Source organism: Canis lupus, chromosome 36 (assembly GCF_003254725.2).
Source record: "Canis lupus dingo isolate Sandy chromosome 36, ASM325472v2, whole genome shotgun sequence".
In the NCBI taxonomy this organism is placed as follows: domain Eukaryota; kingdom Metazoa; phylum Chordata; class Mammalia; order Carnivora; family Canidae; genus Canis; species Canis lupus.
Window position 1 is genome coordinate 8,939,944 of NC_064278.1, and position 20,206 is coordinate 8,960,149.

Genomic DNA, 20,206 nt, shown 5'->3' on the forward strand with positions numbered 1-20,206 from the left:
ATTCATTAGGAAAAGTGGTAGCAGTAATATTCAATATTTTAACAACAATCTTTCAGTTTATTGAGAAGAATAGTCAAACTGCTTGTTTGCACTTACCAATGTTCTCATTAAAACCTGCACTCTTTCAAAATTATCTCAACTTGCTGAAATGAGGGATTAAAATCAACAAAATGAAATTTAACAGAGATAAATTAAGGGCTTCCCAGGAGATTATTATAGGGGAGACCTGAGTTTTCTTCATAGAAAAGAACATGAGAATGTGACAGAGCAGCAAATTCTGGCTGCATTAAGGGGATGTGGTGTCCAGATTAAAGGAGGGACTGCTCAGACATGTGAGGAGGGGATCAAGTCTGATGAAGACTTAGGAAAGAAGAAATAAATGCATAGTAGATAGCTTTGTCCCTTAATAGTTAAAGTGATGTCACATTTCAAAGGGAGAATACTAATTCTGTACAATTCCAGAGGCAATAACCTTAACTAATAGAAGAAATTAAGAGGAAGCAGATTTTCCCACGTGCAAATTTATTAGTCAGGGTCTAGACTAACCTGCTATAACAAAGAACCCCAAAATATGGTGGCATTAAATAAGATGGGATGGTCTATGTTAAGAAGATGGCCTAGGGCAGTAGAGAGCTTAGCTTTATGATGTCGTTCATGTATTCGAAGTCGGCAGTCAACTTAGCCATCTTCATCATATGGCTCCATTTCTAAATCTAAACTTGTCACCATGTCCCAGCTGCCAGAATATTTAGGGTGAACACCTTTGTCTTAAAAGAGATGACCTATAGGTTGTCAATGTGGTTCTCTCTAAACTTGATGTCTTGTGATATAAAAATGGCCCTTCAATAAGCTCTATCTACTTCACACTCTGAATATGCTACTGAACACACTGTTGAATGAAATTCAAAGGTGACAACTCTATACCCTGACATCCTATCCCTTTCTTGTTTCACTGGGGTATATGGCTCTATCCTTAATTCTTCTCAGTGCAAGTACTACATTTAATTCTTCATCATAATTCAGAGGGGTATCTATTTTTAAGATAAATATAAGGGAAATGTTAATCAAATTTCAGACCTCAACTCAACCAAAACTCATGATATTATTCATCTAACATTTTCTTAATGGCAATTAAGTAAGGATATAAAAACAAGTAATTAGATTGTTTTGTAGCATATATTTAGGTTTAAAAAATCTAAAGCTACTTCTCTAACTCTTAAGTTATATGAGTAAAAAAAGGATCTATTTTAAATATATATCTATTATAACCCCTGATTTTAAAAACAGGTAAAAGTTTCCTCCAATGAGATTAATCAGTTTTTATTGGGAATAATATGTAAAGGAATTGGAATGTTAATTCAATTTTTGTGTATTGAAGTTGTTACTTTATAATAAAGACATGAATTAAGTCAACAAAAGTCAACAAAACATTGACCTAATCAGATTATTAAAACATAGTCTTAGAAAGCTGACTTTAAAACTACAAACTGGGGCAGCCCACATGGCTCAGCGGTTTAGCGCCGCCTTCAGCCCAGGACGTGATCCTAGACCCGGATGGAGTCCCAAGTCAGGCTCCCTGCATGGAACCTGATTCTCCTTCTGCCTGTGTCTCTGCCTCTCTTTCTCTCTTTCTCTTTCTCCTCTTTCTCTTTCTCTTTCTCTCTTTCTCTTTCTCTCTCTCTCTCTCTCTCTCTCTCTCTCTCTCTCTCATAAATAAATAAAATCTTAAAAAATAAAACTACAAATTAAATTTGAATTAAAAGTATAGATGTTGAGGTGTCTGGCTGGCTTAGTTGGTAGCACATGTGACTCTCAATCTCAGTATCATGCGTTTGAGCCCCATGTTGGGTATAGAGTTTGCTTAAAAAAAAAAAAGCAGAGTGTCTCTATGAGATGTTTGTAGAAATTAGATAAAATGGTAGTTGCTGCCCCCAAAGCAAAGGTATGATCAGCTAAGACCAGGCTTGATTTAGAGTTTCATCCAGATCTTCAAGCAGTCAATTTTGGGCAGTACACAAACTGTACAACCTTACACAGCAGCCCTGAATCAGTTTTTCGGTCAAGCAAAGAGTTAAATTAAATGTAAAACTTTTCATCAAAGGATTTGTGTTGTTTCTAATTGAGTACATTTATTCTCCTCCTAATGTAAAATAGAAAATTGTGGCAAATAAGCAGGATTGCTACCTGATTCATTTTTCAAAGTAATAGCAAATCCAATAAGAATTTTAAAATAACTCAAAAAGATAGATTCTTTACCACCTACACCAGTTAGAGAAATCTTTATTCTCACTCAGACTTTAGTTTTTAAGAATTGGGTTTGTGCTATGAAATTTAAACTTTGGTAAATATTGGGAAACTTATTCTTAGCAATTATTTTGACTATTTTCTTACAATACAAATTAGTTTACTCACATTAAATCCATACCTTTCTTCTGATATACTGTATTGGGAGATGAATTAGATATATTCGCACTTGAATTTTAAAAGCTATAAGACGTGTGTGTATTTACGTGCATGTACACAGGCACAAGAATTTCTCTCTCTTTAGAATAAATATTAGAGAAAATTTGTCATTTAGTGTTAGACTCAGAGCTAAGTAATCTAAAAAAAGATTTATTTCAAATAAGTCACAGGGATATAAAGTAAAGCATAGGGAATATAGTCATAACATTGTAATGATTTTGTAAGGTGACAGATGGTTACTAGACTTATCATGGTGATCATTTCGTATTGTATACAAATTTCAAATCACTATGTTGTACACCTGAAACTAATATTGTATGTCAACTATATTTCAATCTTAAAAAACCAAAAAGTTATATTGCAAAGATATAGGTGAAATACAGTACTAAAAAAAAAACAATAAAACATTATTTCTAAATAAGATAGACAAGTGTTTGGAACTAGAATTAAATATTTTTTTAGAATTTTCCAATGACATGACTGCAAATGACATGTTCACTTTTCCATTGTTCATATGAAAATATCTGAAGTTCTCAGGAAAAATTGTGCTTCATGTGTGATTAAATGGATTTACTTCTAATTCCATTTACTTTCACAAAATGCTAACATTAAAAGAGAGAGCAAGGCTTTAGAAGCTGACAGAAAGTTTAGTTTTCAAGTAAAATCATGGGATTGGAGCACATGCTCGTCTACACCATGATCACTGGCATTTACAGGGAGAAATTTGTGCAATGGGCAGGAAGATTATTGCTAACGCCTTCCAGAGATCATGAGGCTTGCATTTAACAAACATAACTTTATCCTTCCCAAGGCCAACCTCCCAAGATTTCTAAGAGTCAGGATATAGCTCCATGGCAATTAGGCTGGGGATGCAGGTTATTGACTGACGTACCATGAAATACCACCAGGCCTTAGAAGGATGGCTCACTGCAGAATGCACTAACTAAACAGACAATTAATTGGGACAGTAAGATTTCCATGGCAAATTGTAATATGTGATTTACGCCATTCATGTATCTGCTGCAAACACTCTAATGAAATGGATTATTCCCTAACACTAAAAAAAAAAAAAAGAAAAGAAAAAAAATCGCACACTGCTAAATCTCATGAAAAGTGCGGGACTTATCTCTACCTGTGGCTTTAGAATTTTGTTCCTTAGTCTTGCTTAGCAATCTTCATGACCAGTATTTGACTTCCATTCAATATTTAATGTACATGCTGATATTTTTGTCTCCACATCTCCCTTGTAGGACTTAGCCTGACAGTTTTTTCTGCACAAGAATGCCTAAATGAATGGCACTCGACTTACAAGGGGAAACGGGTAATCAAAGTGTCTACAGAGCTCCTCTTATTTGCTTCCTACCCCATACCGACCGACTCTTCAGTTCCGTAATTGATGTCTTCTCCTGGTAACCTAGGAACAGGGAAGGAAATGTACAGATGTGGCCACTTTAACCCCTATCAAAACTCCCACTTTGATGTATTCTTGAGTTTATTCCTCACTTCTTATGGTGGAGAGAAGGAGTTCAACACATGACATTTTTCCCTGCTTTCTACCGTTATTGGCAGATTTACAGAAACAGCCAGGACTAGTCCACGGCAAAGTGAAGACTGAAGCCAGGGCCCTCTCACCACCTGACAGCAGAACATTGCCAAGTAATGGAGCTCATCACATTGATCCTGGCTGAAGAAAGAACATCCCCGCACCCCAAGGTCCACCTGTTGGGTTGGACTCTCACTGTCCCAGTCCCAGACTATAGACCTTTCCTTCTGTCTCTCTTACCAAGCTTTTCTACTATATCTCATGTACCCTTTGGGTTCTGATATAATGCTTGCTAATATCAAAAATCACTTCACACCACAGTGCTAGGGATTTGCCATAGTTTAAAAGTTTTATCTTTCCTCTGGGACATCAAAACTTCTAGGAAGACTTCCAGGGATGCAATTTCCTAGTTGTCAGTGTGAATGCCTAATGACAGGAAATTTCCACCAACCAATAAGTAAGTCAGGATGCTGAGAGTGACATTTTGGGTACTTTAATGGCTCCTACTCCCTATGCCATGGCCCGTATTAATTCTGCTTTAATGAGCTCCATGTCAAACGCTATGCCAGGTATATTATAGATAAGACCTCATTAAATAACCTACCTGTAGGGTTGGTGCTGACCCGGCAGCATGCAAACAGTACTTGGTGCTAAGTCTGACTTTCCCAATTCTAGGCTTCAAAGTTTTTCTCAGCTGAGTGGCTTAAGAATCATTCATTCCACAGAAACTTTGTGGGCCTTTTATAGCCTATGCCTGAACTGGTTTCTACTGATTCAAAAGTAAATTACACATGATTCCTAACTTCAAGGATTTCATGGTTCAGTAGATACAGATATATATGTATATGTGATATTAAATAGTACAGATTATATAGATTGCATAGATATTATGCATATATTATATTACATAGTATATTCTTATATATTATATACATACATATATAATATTATTACAAGGCAGGTTATGGAATTACTCCACGCAACCTCTCTTATAACTCTCCCTGTGTTAGTGAGATTGTTTGTTTACTTGTCTGCTCTCTACCCACCCCCATTCTCCTTGTGGCCCAAGATCATGTCTTACCCATCTTTGTAACTGTTCTTACCTAACTTCAGGATACAACACACATTAGATAAGAAAGGTAAGTTTATCATTCCATATTATGGATAGAGAAACTGATACTCAGAGACTTTGAAGGTTTATTCAAAAAAGAGTAAGATTAAAGATGAGTTCAAATCTAAGTCCTTTGGTAACCAAAAAACCTGCTTTCACCTCAACATGATCATTGATTGACATTCCTTTTCAGGAGTCAACCTGTTAACAATGTTTGTATAGGCATGAATTCTAAGCACATATACCTACGGTCATTTCTAGTAATCTAAATATCACCCAAGTGTAAATTATCTACTTCCTGGCTTATCTGTTAGAAATGATTGCTATCAGAGTGGCTTCCATTTGCCATCTAATACATTTCTGAGCTTTTTCCTTCTTATTATGGCTTGCACAGGAAATGCAAACTACTGAGATTCCAATATGAGCCTAGATACAATATAATTTAAATAATAAATCTAATACACCCCACCCATTGCCAATTGACAGAATGTCATCTAAATTTAATATAAATGGCTTTGAACAGATGCACCCCTGCATTAACACAGATAATTTAGAGTTTACTGCACCTACTTTGTTGTAATTTACATTCAGAGATTCTGCTTTGGGTAGGGGTAATAGAGAATATTGGTGTGTATTTTTCTCTCTGAAGCACCCCACCTCCAGGTGATACTTTGTAACCTTCACTCTTGGAGACTCAAAAACTCATGTAATCTTGGAAGGTAAATCTGGGAATGCAGCCCTCTCTGTTCAAACTGCCATGGGATGATGCCATTCTACGAGAAGGCTTGCTAGTCATCTACCAATTGCAAAGCTCCCAGGTGAGCAGTAGCCTCTTTCCAAACAGAGCAAATTTAGCCTTGTCACAAGTGACCATTCAGTCAGGAAATCATTCTCTAGACTTTATAGACATTACTCATGTGATTTATTTTTCAACATGCCAGCTCCCAGGTATGGCTGCAAAAGACTAATCAAAACAAAGTTATAAAAATTAAACATACAGAGAGAGTGATAAAGGAAAGAAGTTGGAAAGAAGGAAGAAAGGAGGGAAGGGAAAGAGGGGGGAAGGAGGGAGGTAGGACGAGAGAGGAATGAAATAAGCATCTGGTGACTTTAAACAAACAACCAAAAAAATAATTTTCCTTCCATTTCTTTTATCAATTTTTTCCCTATTCCATCCAGATGGAGAGCACCGCAGGACACCCTGAAGGTAGTAGAGGTCTCACCAGCACAGTGCTGCTCTAAAGATCACTGGTGGAGTTTTCATGAAGACTTAAGAATTCACAAAGTCTTTTTGTCCCTTCAGAATAAAAAGTACAGTGCACTTGACAATGAACCTGTCATTTTAAACCTTCAGGGTTTTAATCTTATACATAATAGAGTTTGGAAATGAACCGATTGTATAGTTTTGCCCAGAATTCAGATTTATATTATGTACTCCCACAGACATCCTAAAAGGTACTAAAGTGACAAGTTGTTGATGACATATATTAATACAGCAGTTCGAATAGCTATCTGTATTATGCAAAGTGCTCCAGTACACTCCTGCAAGGACTCGTCCCATTCAATGCTAGAGACAAGCAGTTAAACATAGATAGGAACCCAGCTGATTAATCATCATCTTGCCCTCACTGAGAAAATTCAGTTATCTCAAGAGACAAGCACATGCAAATTTTGGAAAGAGAGAGACAGAGAGAGAGGAAGAAAGAGAAAGAGAAGTATATATTCAAGGTTCTTTCTAAGGCTATATATTCAGGATGAGATAATTGCCCTCCTACTACATGGTTCTGAAGATTACATAGCAAAGACTAAATAACTCCAACATATATATTATAATCACATACGGCAAGTTGTAGTCATTAATTGGGGAATAGAACAAGTAGAGTATATAGCCATAAAAGAAAAAGACAAGATAAGAACCATTAATTAAGGAGTATTTAACCTCCTTTTACATCAGCTGCATGCAAAAGTACCCCAAAACTAGTAATATTTTAGCAATTTAAACAAAATCATAGATAAAAGCTGCAGCGTCAGGCCATGTAGCCCTTTATTTTTAATGTAGCATTTGTTCAATTTGGAACTAATTTTTTTTCCTCTCTTTAATGTTTGCAGAAAATATCCAGTGGATCATTTGAGAATCTGGTTTGGCTCCTCCACCCCAGTTAAGCAAGCTGACAGACCCAGCACAGTAAAATGTTCTAATGTAATGATATACCACCGCTTCTAGACCCAGTGACAAGATGAAAATCCAAGAACGCGCATAAAACACCCATGAAGAAATGACAGAGCTTGAAGTCAGTTTGAATAATTTCTGAATCATAAATTCACAAAGGGAGGAGGGAGAAGAAAAGAGAAAAGGAGAAGCTAGGAGGAGGGGGAGAAGAGAAGGTGAATGGCTCGTTCCAACCACCTCGAACACTAAATTTAAGAGTTTTATGCACATTCATATTTCCTACTGACAGGACTCCAGGTATATATCAACTGACCCACAATCACAGATGCATTAGAAGCTGTGCTTCAATTGTGTCGAGAGGGGAGTGTGTGCCCAGTTTGGCAATCATGCATTTTTCACTTTGGCTACATATATACTTGTCATATGCACAGTTGTGCATAATGGAAAACATGCACTGTTCACAATGGCTTCTTTCAACCTTCATTTGCTTTCCTGAGATATCCACTGCCTGTCTTTGCTCCTGCAGAACGTCACCATTTGATGGGAGCTCTGTAAATCTATATTTAGTGACTGAGATACACCCTTTTCTCCCAACACCCTCAGGACAGCTAAGATCAGCACTTCTGTTAATAGTTTCCAGGTTTGAACTCTGTGGAACTAGGCTACCCCCGGAATTTACTTTTCCCTACAAACAAATAAAGCTTGAGGAATACTACAACACCCACCCTTTCTGATTGGCACATCCAGATAGAAACTCCTTTGTACCTTTGACTACTCCCTTCCTTCTGGTCAATATTTAAATTGGAATTTAAGATTGATACACTATTAAAAATATGATTTTTAATTAAAAAATAGGAAATATAACATAATGGTACTTCACTGTATACATCCAAGAGGAAAGCCTGCCAATGGCCAAATATAATGTTCCCATAGGTAGGTCTCACCTGGTGGGTGGTCCTTCATACCACTATGCACGTAATCTGCTCAGAAGGCCAGTCATCTCCCCCTCTAGATTGTAAACCTCTTAGCAGCAGAAGCCAAGCACAGGGTTTAGAACATGGGAGATTTCCATAAATGTCTACTGAAAAAACTGAAACATCAGTGGCCTCTTCATGTATTGGAGTCTGACTCCATTTTTGCTTTGAAAATAAATGTCAGAAATATAATTTCTGCAATGCTCTCATTTTCTGAAAGGGATCTGATTGTAGACACAGGAGCTTTTCTCTAGAAGCAAGGGATGGACAGCTTGAAAAAATATTGACTTAGAGTGAATATTTAGAATCACATTAAACATCCCTCCCCCAGGAATATCAAGTTAATTATTGATAAATTGATAATTGTCACCATCAGGCTCAGTGTCCAAGAGCCCAAGTTCTCTTTCTTGGTGACCTTCTACATCAATAGCTATTCAAATGTTCAGGTAGCTTCCATTTTAGGTTTTATTTATTTTGCTCTACATTTTGTCTCCTCCATAATAGAGCACAAGGTCATCCTTACCTGCACTGTTCCACAAAGGTTACCTGGCACACATTATAAGCACGTGGCCTGTGAACCAAATATAGCACATAGCTGTTTGGTTTGGGCTTCCAAGTGTTTGAAATGTGTGGATTTCTTTAGATAGGAATACATTTTCCAGTTTGCAACAGTTCTTACTAATCCCTATTGTTTTTACCCACATGTTTACAATTAATTTATTGGTCCTTGTAGGCAGTTAAGCTCTACTTAGAGACTGGACTTCCCTGAGGCAAGGAATGAATATTCTTTATTATATATTATTTACTCCACAATGGTCTGTTCCTTCACTTAACTGATTTAGTTTATCACTAAGTTTTTCCAGGCATTCATTCATTCGGTGTTTATTTAGCTTCTTCTAAATGCCAAGTACTGTCCTGGGCACTGGTGACAATGTAGTAGTGTCTGCTGGTATGTCTGCTCTCTCTCTAGCAATGAGAGGGGACATCAAAAATAAATAAATACATCTCAAGTGGGGATAAGTATTATGTATAGAAAAATAAAGAGGAAGGAGCTTGAGCGAGACAGGGGATGGTATCTTCGACAGGGTATCAGGGACATTCTCTCTGACAAGTAACATGTTAGCACACACCTGAATAAAATAACTATGTAGATATCTGGAATACGAGCTTTCCAAGCAAACACAGATCTCTTACAGAGAGCTACCTTGTGTAAGAGCTTCTACCTCCAGCAGACCTTTTTTGGTTTTCTTAGCTAAGGGTAGAAAAAAATTGATAGGGTTTTATGCTTAATTCTATCAGTATTTTTTGCATTTGATTTTTTTTTAAACCGAGTAGGAAACAAATGTTCAAACTCTTTCATGATTACAACTTGACTTGATGCTTCTGTTAATCACTGAAACAATGGCAATAGAATTTAGCTATTCAGGAGGAAAATGTCTATTGAAAAAAAAAGCTACTTATAAAAAAATCCTCTCGCCAAAACTCCCAAGGTCACTTCAAAAGCAACAATAATGATGAGCAGATGAAGGCATGATGATGTAAAAAAATCATATTCCTTTAGTATTTTTTTAAAAAATACAATAAATGAACATTCTGTTTAGTCTTTTAAAAGGAGTGATGGTTATAAGTGAGTAATTAAAGAAATATAATTGTAGTTGTTATAAATACACATTATATTTTTTTATATATCTCTTTTGAACATTAAGAAAGTTACAGCACTAAGGAGTATGGGGTTTGTCCAAGGACACAGAGCCATTTATTAGTCAAGCTGGAGTCTGAACTTAAGGTTCTTAACTTTTAGACTAGTACTCTTAACTGTTCTACTAGTGAATTAGAAAAATTAAAAACTGGGGGTGCCTGGGTGGCTCAGTCAGTTGGACTTCTGCCCTTGACTCAGGTGGTGGCCTCAGGGTCCTGGGATCAAGCCCCACATCAGTCTCTCTGCTCAGCGGGGAGTCTGCTTCTCCCTCTCCCTCTGCCCCTACCTCCTGCTCATCTTTCTCTCTCTCAAACATATATAAAACCTGAAAAAAAAAAAACTAATATTGAGACTTGTTATTTTTCATGTTATGGGCTAATATCCAACAACTGCAAAGAGTCCAAAACTTTTTTAATGTATTCACCATGCTTTGCACTCATGACTAGAGGAATGCGAAAGCATGTTTTATCAAAAAGGCCATTTTTCTCAATATTAATATGGTTGTCACTCTCTAAACCAAATACCCTGAGCTACAGTTTTTTATTGTGAAGAGCTAGATTAATTTAGGACCTTCACAAATGCTTTAAAAAGGCACGAGTAGGGCCTGTTGGATTAGAAGGATGATGTCTTAAGAATCCAGACTCATTAGGGTGGAGTCTAAACCCTGTTCTCAATCTTTGCAGATGGCAATCACAGAAAAAAGGAATCTAAATATCTGCCAGCTGGCTAAGCTTATGCAAAATCATTGGATTAATAAAGCCAGTCTGATTCTCAGCTTTCGAATGTCTGTTAATCATTTTACCACTATAAGAACAGTCATCAGTGATTTCTTTGCTCATCCTATTTTTAAGTGAAAACCATTTCTATGAACTAATATTTTAAAATATATTAGTTGAGAGTCAGTTAAAAAATAGCAATATGGAAGTAATTTTAAACAGTTCTTCAAATTAATTTGGTTTCAAGACTAACCTAAAATAGTTTAGCCACTTGTTTTGCTTAGCCTAAAATTAAAATATTGAGTACTAAAAATTTCTATCACCATGCAAGACATTATCTAAATATGCCATATATTTTATTATCAACATAATGGCATGCTGTTACTCTTAATATCATCCTCACTACTGGTATAGATTGTCCAAACCATGAGTTTGAATTTCTGTACTATAAACTAATGGAAATGTACCAGTCATGGATCTTGGGGTAGGTTCAGCTTAGTTCAATGGATATACATTGAGCACCTAGCAAATACTAAGCACACATAATAGAAATACAATTAAGAAATGATCCCTAACTCAAAGAGCTTTGATTTAATTTAGAGTTTCAGTCAGATGTCAAAGGCTCAATAATCCTATACATTTGTTTATATTTTATTTAGATTGCGGTAAATGTTGTTCATCTGAAACTAATCTAACAGCAAAGGCCTTATGCCTTAGGTGTATGTCCTAAGACCTTACGCTTTATGACCAGTATAATCCCAATCATTTGAAGAAAGTGAAGCATTATGTTCCAAGGAGGACATTTGGAGGTAAAGGGCTGGTTTGCACATAGTAGGCTGTCAACAATAAAATTCTGATGATTGATCAGTAACTCTATACCTTTGTTTTAATTTGGGGCCTAAGGAGGACATCTCCCACAATAAAAGCCCTTCATTGGTATCAGGAATCTCCACGCTGTTCCCTTCCCAACACATCACACCACCAGGTGTTATGCTACAGTCATGGCAAGGGATCCTGAGACTGTAGTGCTACAGGAGAGACTAGGGAGGCGACAGGATTTTCTGTGAAGTTTCTGTCAGCAGTGAAATCAGAAGTGTCTGAAGTTGTCTGTAAGAGCCATTTGAAATCAGACATTGCTAATTTGAGAATGGTCTGAACACAGATTTGACAAATATTTATTAGATTCATGTTAAGTTTTAGGGCATACGCTTATCTTCTTTAAATCTTGAGAAGCAAATCATGGCTTATTGTAGAAATTGAACTATAAGAAAAAACAGCCAACTCTCAATTTCTAAAGGGAAGCATTGTAACATTCACAGAAGTTTTAGATTGAAGAAACAAAGCTTCATTTTGAATATATTTTAAAACCAAAAAAAGCAACAACTTTAAGGAATTTATAGAACAATCTCTTAAACTGAAAAAAATAGGATGGATGAGAGATGAATTGTTCCATACTGTTCTCTTGCTCAAAATAATTTTCTTTTGAAGAACTTGTGGTTTGGGGAATAGGATAAAATTTATCACTCCCAAATAATTGCTTTACTTTGTTAAAAATTTGTACATCTATATTTTGATATTTCTAAAAGAAACATATAATGCATATGATTGCATTACATTAATAATAAAACCTAAAAGAAATCTATTCAAGTATAAAATCTTAACAATTTTTTTCTAAATTATAATGGCCTGAGGATTCTGAGCTGTAGCAAATATCCTAAAATTGTAAATCAATGATATGAATATTCAGTTAAAACTTTGTGATGATAAGATATGGCCTAAATTTATCCTGCAAGGGCACCAGGTATTTGAACATATATAGACAAAAAGTCAAATATAAAATAGAATGCTACTTAAAATATTAATAGAAATACAATATGACATAATATAAAATAGAACTTGGAGTCTACATCCAGTTCCTTCACTTGATTTTTGTTTGTTTAGTTTTTATTTCCTAATCAGAAATTTAACTCTGCAACCCAGCTAGACTGTGGACTATAAAACCCATAGAACTCCAGCAACAGCACAGGTTATAGGTTATTTTAAGCAGATGGGGATAAAGGGTGCTTGCTTGAGCTACAGAAAGAATGATCTGGTAATTAAGATAAAACGCAAGAAAAATGTATTAGACTTGTCCAGTCAGGTATGGTGATCTCCTTGCTGGTCTTGCTTTTCCTGGATCCAAAGTGCTCCATGGCTTCCACAATATATGTGACCTCTTTCGCCTTGCCAAAGACCATGTGTGCCATCCAACCACTCCATCTTGGCAGTGCAGATGAAAAACTGGATCCCATTTGTGTTGGATCCAGCATTTGCCATGGACAAGTTGGCAAGACCCATGTGGTTCAGGGTGAAACTCTCATCATCGAATTTCTCTCCATAGATGGGCTTGCCACCAGTGCCATTATGGCAGACAAAGTCCCCACCCGGGCACAGAAATCCCTGAATAAGCCTGTGAAAGAAGGGACCTTATAACCACATCCTTTCTCCCCAGGGCTCAGAGCACAAAAGTTTTCTGCTGTCTTTGGAACTTTGCAAACACCTAGAAGGAGACTCAGTCCAAAGGCTGGCCGTCCAGGGCGATGTCAAAGAATACAGTAGAGCTGAGAATGGCTGGGCTGCGCGGGCAGCTCAGGGGCAGTGAATGCAAGGCGCCGTTCCCCCACTTTCAGATTGAAGAAATAGAGGCCAGGTAATTTCTTTCATTCACTTTCATGAGATTGTAAAATTCACTCGTGGAATCAAGCTCAGCTTTTGCTGATGCTTACCACTAAAATGTGCCACCTCCAGTTAAAGGTACTGGGATCTTAAATAACAGTGAACTACCGATTAGTCTACACCTTACTCAAAAATAGTTCCCTTCTTTTCGACCATGTTAATAGGAATTTTTTTTCTTTAAACAGAGTACGTGTCAGCAGTAAGAAGCAAGAACTAAGACCAAAAAGCTGCTCGTGGAAGGCAAGAAAAGGGAAAGCAGAGAAAAATTTCATCTCCTTCAGTATTTTGACCAGTGCTGGACCTCTCAGAAATTCAGCACTGTGTCACTCAATTCGGACCTTCTATCTATGATGCCAACTCAGTTGAAAGCAATGATCATCGGTGAATAGAAAATCCTCAATATTGATCGAGAAGGGATTTTTTTTCAGAAGTGTGGAGTTTTTTTATCTAGCAAAGATTGTAGAAGATAAGCTAATTTTGATGCGGGTAGGTTGTATGAAAGTCCATGGAGGCCAGCATATTGAAAGAGAAATGAATGACCATATTTTGGAGGTTATATGCAGTTGGCAGTCTTGGAATTTGTAGCCACAACAAAGGCTCCAGTGTACAAGGGAGAAAAAGCAGGACGTTCGCTAGCATCTCCCCAACAGGCCTCTTGCACCAGATGTGGTTTCTCCGCGACCCCACTGTTACCCTCAAATCCCACTCAGCTTCCATGCCGAGTTTTTTATTCGGCCGCTGTTTTCTGTCCAGATCGCTGGTTTCCAAACCAACCTCCATGTTCCACTCAAGCCACCAGTGCTTTAGAGAGCTTCAGGCCGGAGGGGCAGGCACGGAGCGCTGGCAGGTGGTGGAGCCGTTAGCCAGCCTTGTGTATCACAAGAGATCTGATGCTATCACATTCCTTTTCCCCCAAAGACTAAAGAGAGCAGGCCTTTGTGCGCATGCAGGAGGGGGATGAAAACAGTTTGTCTCCTGAGCAGCCAGCCTTTGTCATGTTACAAATGAAATCACTTTGGAAATTTAGAGAATTAATATCATAATGAAGACGGGAGTACCCATTAGGGTGGTCTAATGTTGCTCTGGAGAAATGTGATGGATGCCCAGTGGCTGCAAGCCCTTATTTGCAGAGAGTCACCTCTGCAGTTGCCATTATTAGGAAGATGTCTGAAGCAGAGGATCAGACACAACCATTGCAAGATGAGATAGTGTTTGACTGGTTTCCAGGGAACCGAAGGATGCAAGCTTAGTTGTACCTGTCACTATGGCTCCCAGCATTTTTTCCCCCTTAATGTCTTTTTTAGCTGTAGGAAGTTTCTCTTTAAAGATTCAGTGCTTTCCTAATGGCATAAAGTGAGTAATGGGAAGCATATAAAAATGTTATATAGATTACAAATGGACTCAGTCTATTTGAAGACAATGTGTGCCAGTCCTAAAGAACGATTTTATTTAGCTTTACTTTTTCTCTTGAAAATAAATTTAGCCAAACCTCCTGAAATGAACACACCACCGGCATCCCCGTGCTCATTTAGTTTTCTATGTAAAACATCACTGGCTTCCATGGCAATATATGTGCCCACCCCAGATCGGCTCTGCAGCTGATGCTCTTGCCGGCACTAACGCCTAGGATACAGTACTTCCAGGAATTATTGTAAAATCTAATTGAATCATCATTTCTGGTACCCAAATGTCTCAGTCTCTTGAACTGCTTTCCAGTGACACTGGCATGCATAATGGAAAATGAGAGTTTTCCAAAACCTCGTATCAATTCCAGACTAGATGAAAAAGAAGGATAATTTCCCTGAGGGCGGGAAAAATGGAATTGGAGTGAAGGAAGGGAAAGGCTAAATATTTCCTGGAAACTAAAAATAATGCCCACTTTTCTTCCAATTCACAACTAGTCCTTTTGTGTCTCAGATCTGCATGTATACAATTTGCATTTCTTGTTCCCATGTGTGCCATTTACTGAGTAGTATCCCTTTTCTGCAGTATCTGTCTTCCAATATCTCTTCCTTTTCAAAACAGGTTTATAATATTTAAAAAAAAATTTGAGACTGCTGTAGAGACATGATCACCCAGACTTTGGAAATCTTGGTCAATTATAAGTGGAAACAACTCAGGAATTATTCCAGTTCTTTTCCCGGCATGAACAAAAACAAAATAGCTAAACTTATTTACTAATCAATTAGAGAGCAACCTTGGACTATTTTAGGATTTGGTTCAATGAATATCTAGGTTCTTTCTCTTGAGCTGCTTTTAGTTTCATGCTCTCTTCTGTATTCAAAACATTTCAGGCCAGCCAGCCTAAAGGTCCAATCAAATCTCTCTCACGTGAAATTATAAACTGAAAGCAAGGGTCACCAAAAAGCTGAGCTAACTACTCTCTGGGTTGTCTCTGGTGCCTTTTGAAGGGGACACAATTAATTTAATTCATAAAGCCTTACTACCTTTCCAAAACAGTAAATTCTATTTGCTCTCCAAACACAAAAACTTGCTGATCGTCCACATGTATACTCCGCCTATTCATGTTGGTGCTTGTTGTATTTCAAATCTAGATTTCATCACATATCTTAAGAGTCTTTAACTTCATCTTGTATCCAAGCCATTTTTCCCCAGCCATATTTTAGTCTCTCTAGAAATAATAAATATTTATCTTCATGGCACCTAGCCCTGTGTTAGGCACACAGCAAGGACTCCATAAGTACCTGCTAAATGAAATCAGATTGGTGTAACCAGGAGGTGCTCTGCACTTCCTAAAACTCAATAGAGCTAAACAAATCCCCTGTGTGGAAGGGACTGTCTGTGGTCAGTCTTCTGCACTGTTTCAAATTCCCTTCCAAACTGTTACATGCACATCCCCATAATAAAGATATCCATCCTCCCTAACGCAAATACAAGGGTCCTAATGAAAGTAATGGACCCCACTAGCATTCAGACTCTGAAAACGACAAATGTGATCTTGGACAGAGAAGAATCTAATGAAAACAATCACATTAAACATAGCCCTTCCCTGCTCGGTGCTCACTAAGTGAGCAGCAGGCTCTCTCTGTCTAGCTTACAGAAAGCAGGAGGTAGCAGTTTGCAAGGAGCAGTGTTTTAATGTGATTGGACTATAACAGACAATCTATTTACAGCATGCTCTGGGGAGCTTATAAACAAATGTTGAGTAATTTCAGCCAGCAGTAATTACCCTTGCAGCTGACAAGGATAGCATGAGACTTTCTCCTTCACCTTCAGCCCAGTCCAGAAGGCAGTGTACACAATGCCACTTCTAATTATTTCTGCATTTCTATGGCTAAAGACCAAAGTATGTTATTAGAGAACATTTTAGAAGCCTTTTAAAAGCTTATTTATTAGGACAATTAAAAGTCATCACTATGACAGCAAATAAAAGGTTCCATGCTCAGGAATGCGGTATCAGATGAGCTCCTGCCCACTTACCTTTAAAGCGACGTGGACTTGTTTTGTGTTGTCTATTGTTAAGAGTCGAGACTACAGCTTGGTAATAAAAAGAAATCGTATCTGGAATGCGTTTGGTTTAATTCTGAGATGTGCCTTTTGCTCTTTGCGATTTTCAAGCAATTTAGAGCATATAGCTGAAGTTGTTTCTCAAAAGGTGCGGAGCCTGGAAGTGCGGGCGCGGGTGCGTGTTCTGTGATTACAGATGCCACTGGAGATAACACGCGTGTGGTCCCCTACTGTCTCCGCGCTTCCAACGGGAGGCCTGGCTGGTTAAAGGGTTTTCTCTGGAGAGGTCCCTCACGTTGCATCAGTGTGACATAAGGACGATGTTAAAAATTCCAGGGTCTGAAAATAAACCTTGGGCGGATAAGCTTCTGATGGAGTTCGGAAGGAGTAAAACAATTATGCAGAGCAATCACCCTGAGCGTTTGTAATTAACAATCAAATTACTTCCCAGAAGTGTCCAACAAGAGAACTTTTGTTGAACATTTCTATACGTGCCAAACCGCCCCAAAGTAATTGGGGAAATCAGTGAACTGTGGTGTGTGCAGGTTCTCGAACACCACGGCCAGCGTGCCGAACACTCCCGGCCGCTCCGTCAGTCCAGCTCACACCCCCCCTACAGGAACCGGCAGCAGGTAGCGGAGCCCGCAAACTATAGGATTTACATTTTTTGATATGTTACATTACATTACATCCTGTCATGTTGCATTTCATCAACAAGGGATAGAACGTTGCATAACTTCATATGACATGATGACAGCTCTCTCTCTCTCTCTCTCTCTCATGCACCCAGGTGTGCACACACACACACACACACACACACCACAGAACTTTTAGATGGGAATTGTGGGTCCGAGGGAATGCTTTAGGATTTGGGTCCTAAAAGGACCCTAGGAACCTTCCACTGACAGCCATGGGTCTTTCAGGACAGTAACATCGCATCGCCCTGCACAGTGACGCCTACGCTTCTCCCCCATGGCTCTTGCCACCTGTTTGCAAATAGTCTTAAATGTGTCATTATGATGTACAGGGGACCACAGAAACACAGGTTCAGAAGGTTAAACAACAATATACTGAGAATCAACCTCCTTGAAAGAAACGTCTCAAAAAACAAACGACAGAGTTTAGCAACACACCCCTAGATGCACACCCATCGCTGAGCCGTGGTGGCCCAGGGACCGTAATTTGGCCTTGTTCTTGAGACTGGCAGATGTCACTCTGGCCAGAGTGAGAGGTGAATGACAGCTATTTTACGGCTGAAGAAATGAGAATGCAGAAATTCTAGAGTACCTCTGGGATTTCCCTGGTCATCTGTGGGCAGCACAGGGCAAGGCAGGCCTCTGTGCTAAGGCAGGAGCACTCCCATGGCCACGCCGCTGCCCATTCACAGAGCTCTAAGTCCTATTTCTAGGAACAAAGGTGTGTTTCTGCTTTGACGGAAGCCTGCAGAAAGCTGCTCTCGAGGCCCTTCATTGTATCCCAAACTGCTCTAATTGCATTCCTGCGCTTTATTCAGAAACCTAGCAAACGCTGATTTCAGTGTAAAATTGCTCACGGAGTTTTAAACATGCAGGTTTTCATACACACTAATATGATTTATCAAAAGCTGGAAGTTTGTTTTCCTCCTCTACCCAGAAGTGTCAAATTATTTTAGCTTTGCAAAAAAGAAAGGAAAGGGAAAACTTCTCACTGGGAAACATTTAAGTGAAGAGAGGAGAAAATTCTAAGGACAGTGACATGAGCAGAATGCCAGGCACTGGCACCAATGAGACAGTGTCTCTTTTCCCCCTGGGGCCTTCGGGAGCTTATGTTTGCTTGGGTTCAATGTAATTTGTGTATATGCCGAAGAGAAATTGAATGTTCAAATTACAATGCGAAAGAAAAATAGCTGTGAAGCTTCAACATCTACACTGTATTTTAAATGATTTTTAGGTTCACCTTTCTCCGTGAGATAAAAGAAAACGTTTTAAAAAGCATAATTCTCCAAATACATGACTATGTACATTTCGTACTTTTCTTGCATATTATAGCAAAAAAAAAAAGCTGTTGAAAGAAGCAAACCACCCAAAGATTTTACAAGCAAAATATCGTCCAAAATTCACAGTCACATGTTTAAAATGGAAAGAAAAATTAGTTCCTTTAAAAACATGATGCCAAACTCTGAACGTTCTTACTTTTTAATGCTGTTTCTGGTGTGAAGACTGCAAGGAAAGGGATTTCTCTTGTTCTGAGTCATTCCTGACACTTACATACCATAAACACGATATTTGAAATTGTCCTTTTTCTTAATCTTATACCAGTTCTACTGAGATGTATCTTGGTCCATTACACTTCCAGAACCCGTGGGAGTTCACTCAAACTAAACTGATGTAGAGAGGATACATTTTTACAAGTCAAAATTTTAAATTTTGTGATTGCTTAAGAGAATTATTATATACAATGATATACAAGCAGCATGAACACTAGGCTTTAGTTACAAGGATAGTTATCTGCCTTCATTTTCCATTAATTTCCTCCAGACCACTGCTGAAATATTACCTTGCAAAATGAGAATGAAAACCATATGTTGGTTAGGGAAAACATTCATGTGACTGTACATTTCGGCATTCACTGAAAGAGTTAACATGGAAACGATCGCCAAAGAGAAAGAAGGTACGTTGATTCAGATTGATGTTAGAATATGTTGTTTTATATCATTTGCCAAATGTTGTTTCATTTTTCAAATAATTACTTATGTTAAATAATTGGAAGCATGCATGCAAACAACGTGATATGATGTTAGTAGTTCACCACAAATTTAGGAACAGAAATCAGATTCTCCCCTACGAATGGAATAAAACCTCTCCATAAAAACCAATAACATGCTGAAAAACATACAGTCACAATTACTTTTTCCCCCCACTTACTAATGAAAAGATAAATTGTTCTCCTTTGGAAATCAAATATTTTTCTAACCACCGTGTTTCTTTAATTAAACTGTATTCTTTATAGTGATCAAATATAATTAGCAGTAACAAGTATTTAATGAAAACAAACTGCTACTCCCAAACCTTTACTACATGTTTTGTTTAAATTCCATAGACGCTCCACGGATCGCTGTATCTGCACCACAACCAAAAAACGCATGCCCTCTCTCCCTCCTGCCCACCCTGATTTGCCAGTAGCCTTCAAAACAACAGTAAAAACAACCACCAAAACTTCTGTGATGCCAGGGACTTCAGTTCGAACTCAGTCCTGCTCCTCAGCTTGAAGCATCTCTTTCGAAGGAGCTTACCCTTAGCACTTCAACTATCTTACAGATTTTTTGTTTCTTCAAAAACCCCATTTGGTATCATCCCCTAATAAAGCAT

General features: G+C 38.1%; 1 long non-coding RNA gene across 3 annotated transcripts in view; it reads right to left on the reverse strand.

The window, feature by feature from the left end:
• LOC112674639 (uncharacterized) overlaps window positions 1-20,206 on the reverse strand; it is a 144,736-nt gene that overhangs the window by 54,763 nt on the left and 69,767 nt on the right. For 2 of the 3 annotated variants that reach the window (XR_007408533.1, XR_004804844.2), the window contains exon 3: window positions 3,773-3,877. The exons of the other annotated variant lie outside the window; for it this stretch is intronic. This is a non-coding gene — a long non-coding RNA (uncharacterized LOC112674639). The remainder of the gene's footprint in view (window positions 1-3,772; window positions 3,878-20,206) is intronic. 3 annotated transcript variants of the gene reach the window in all.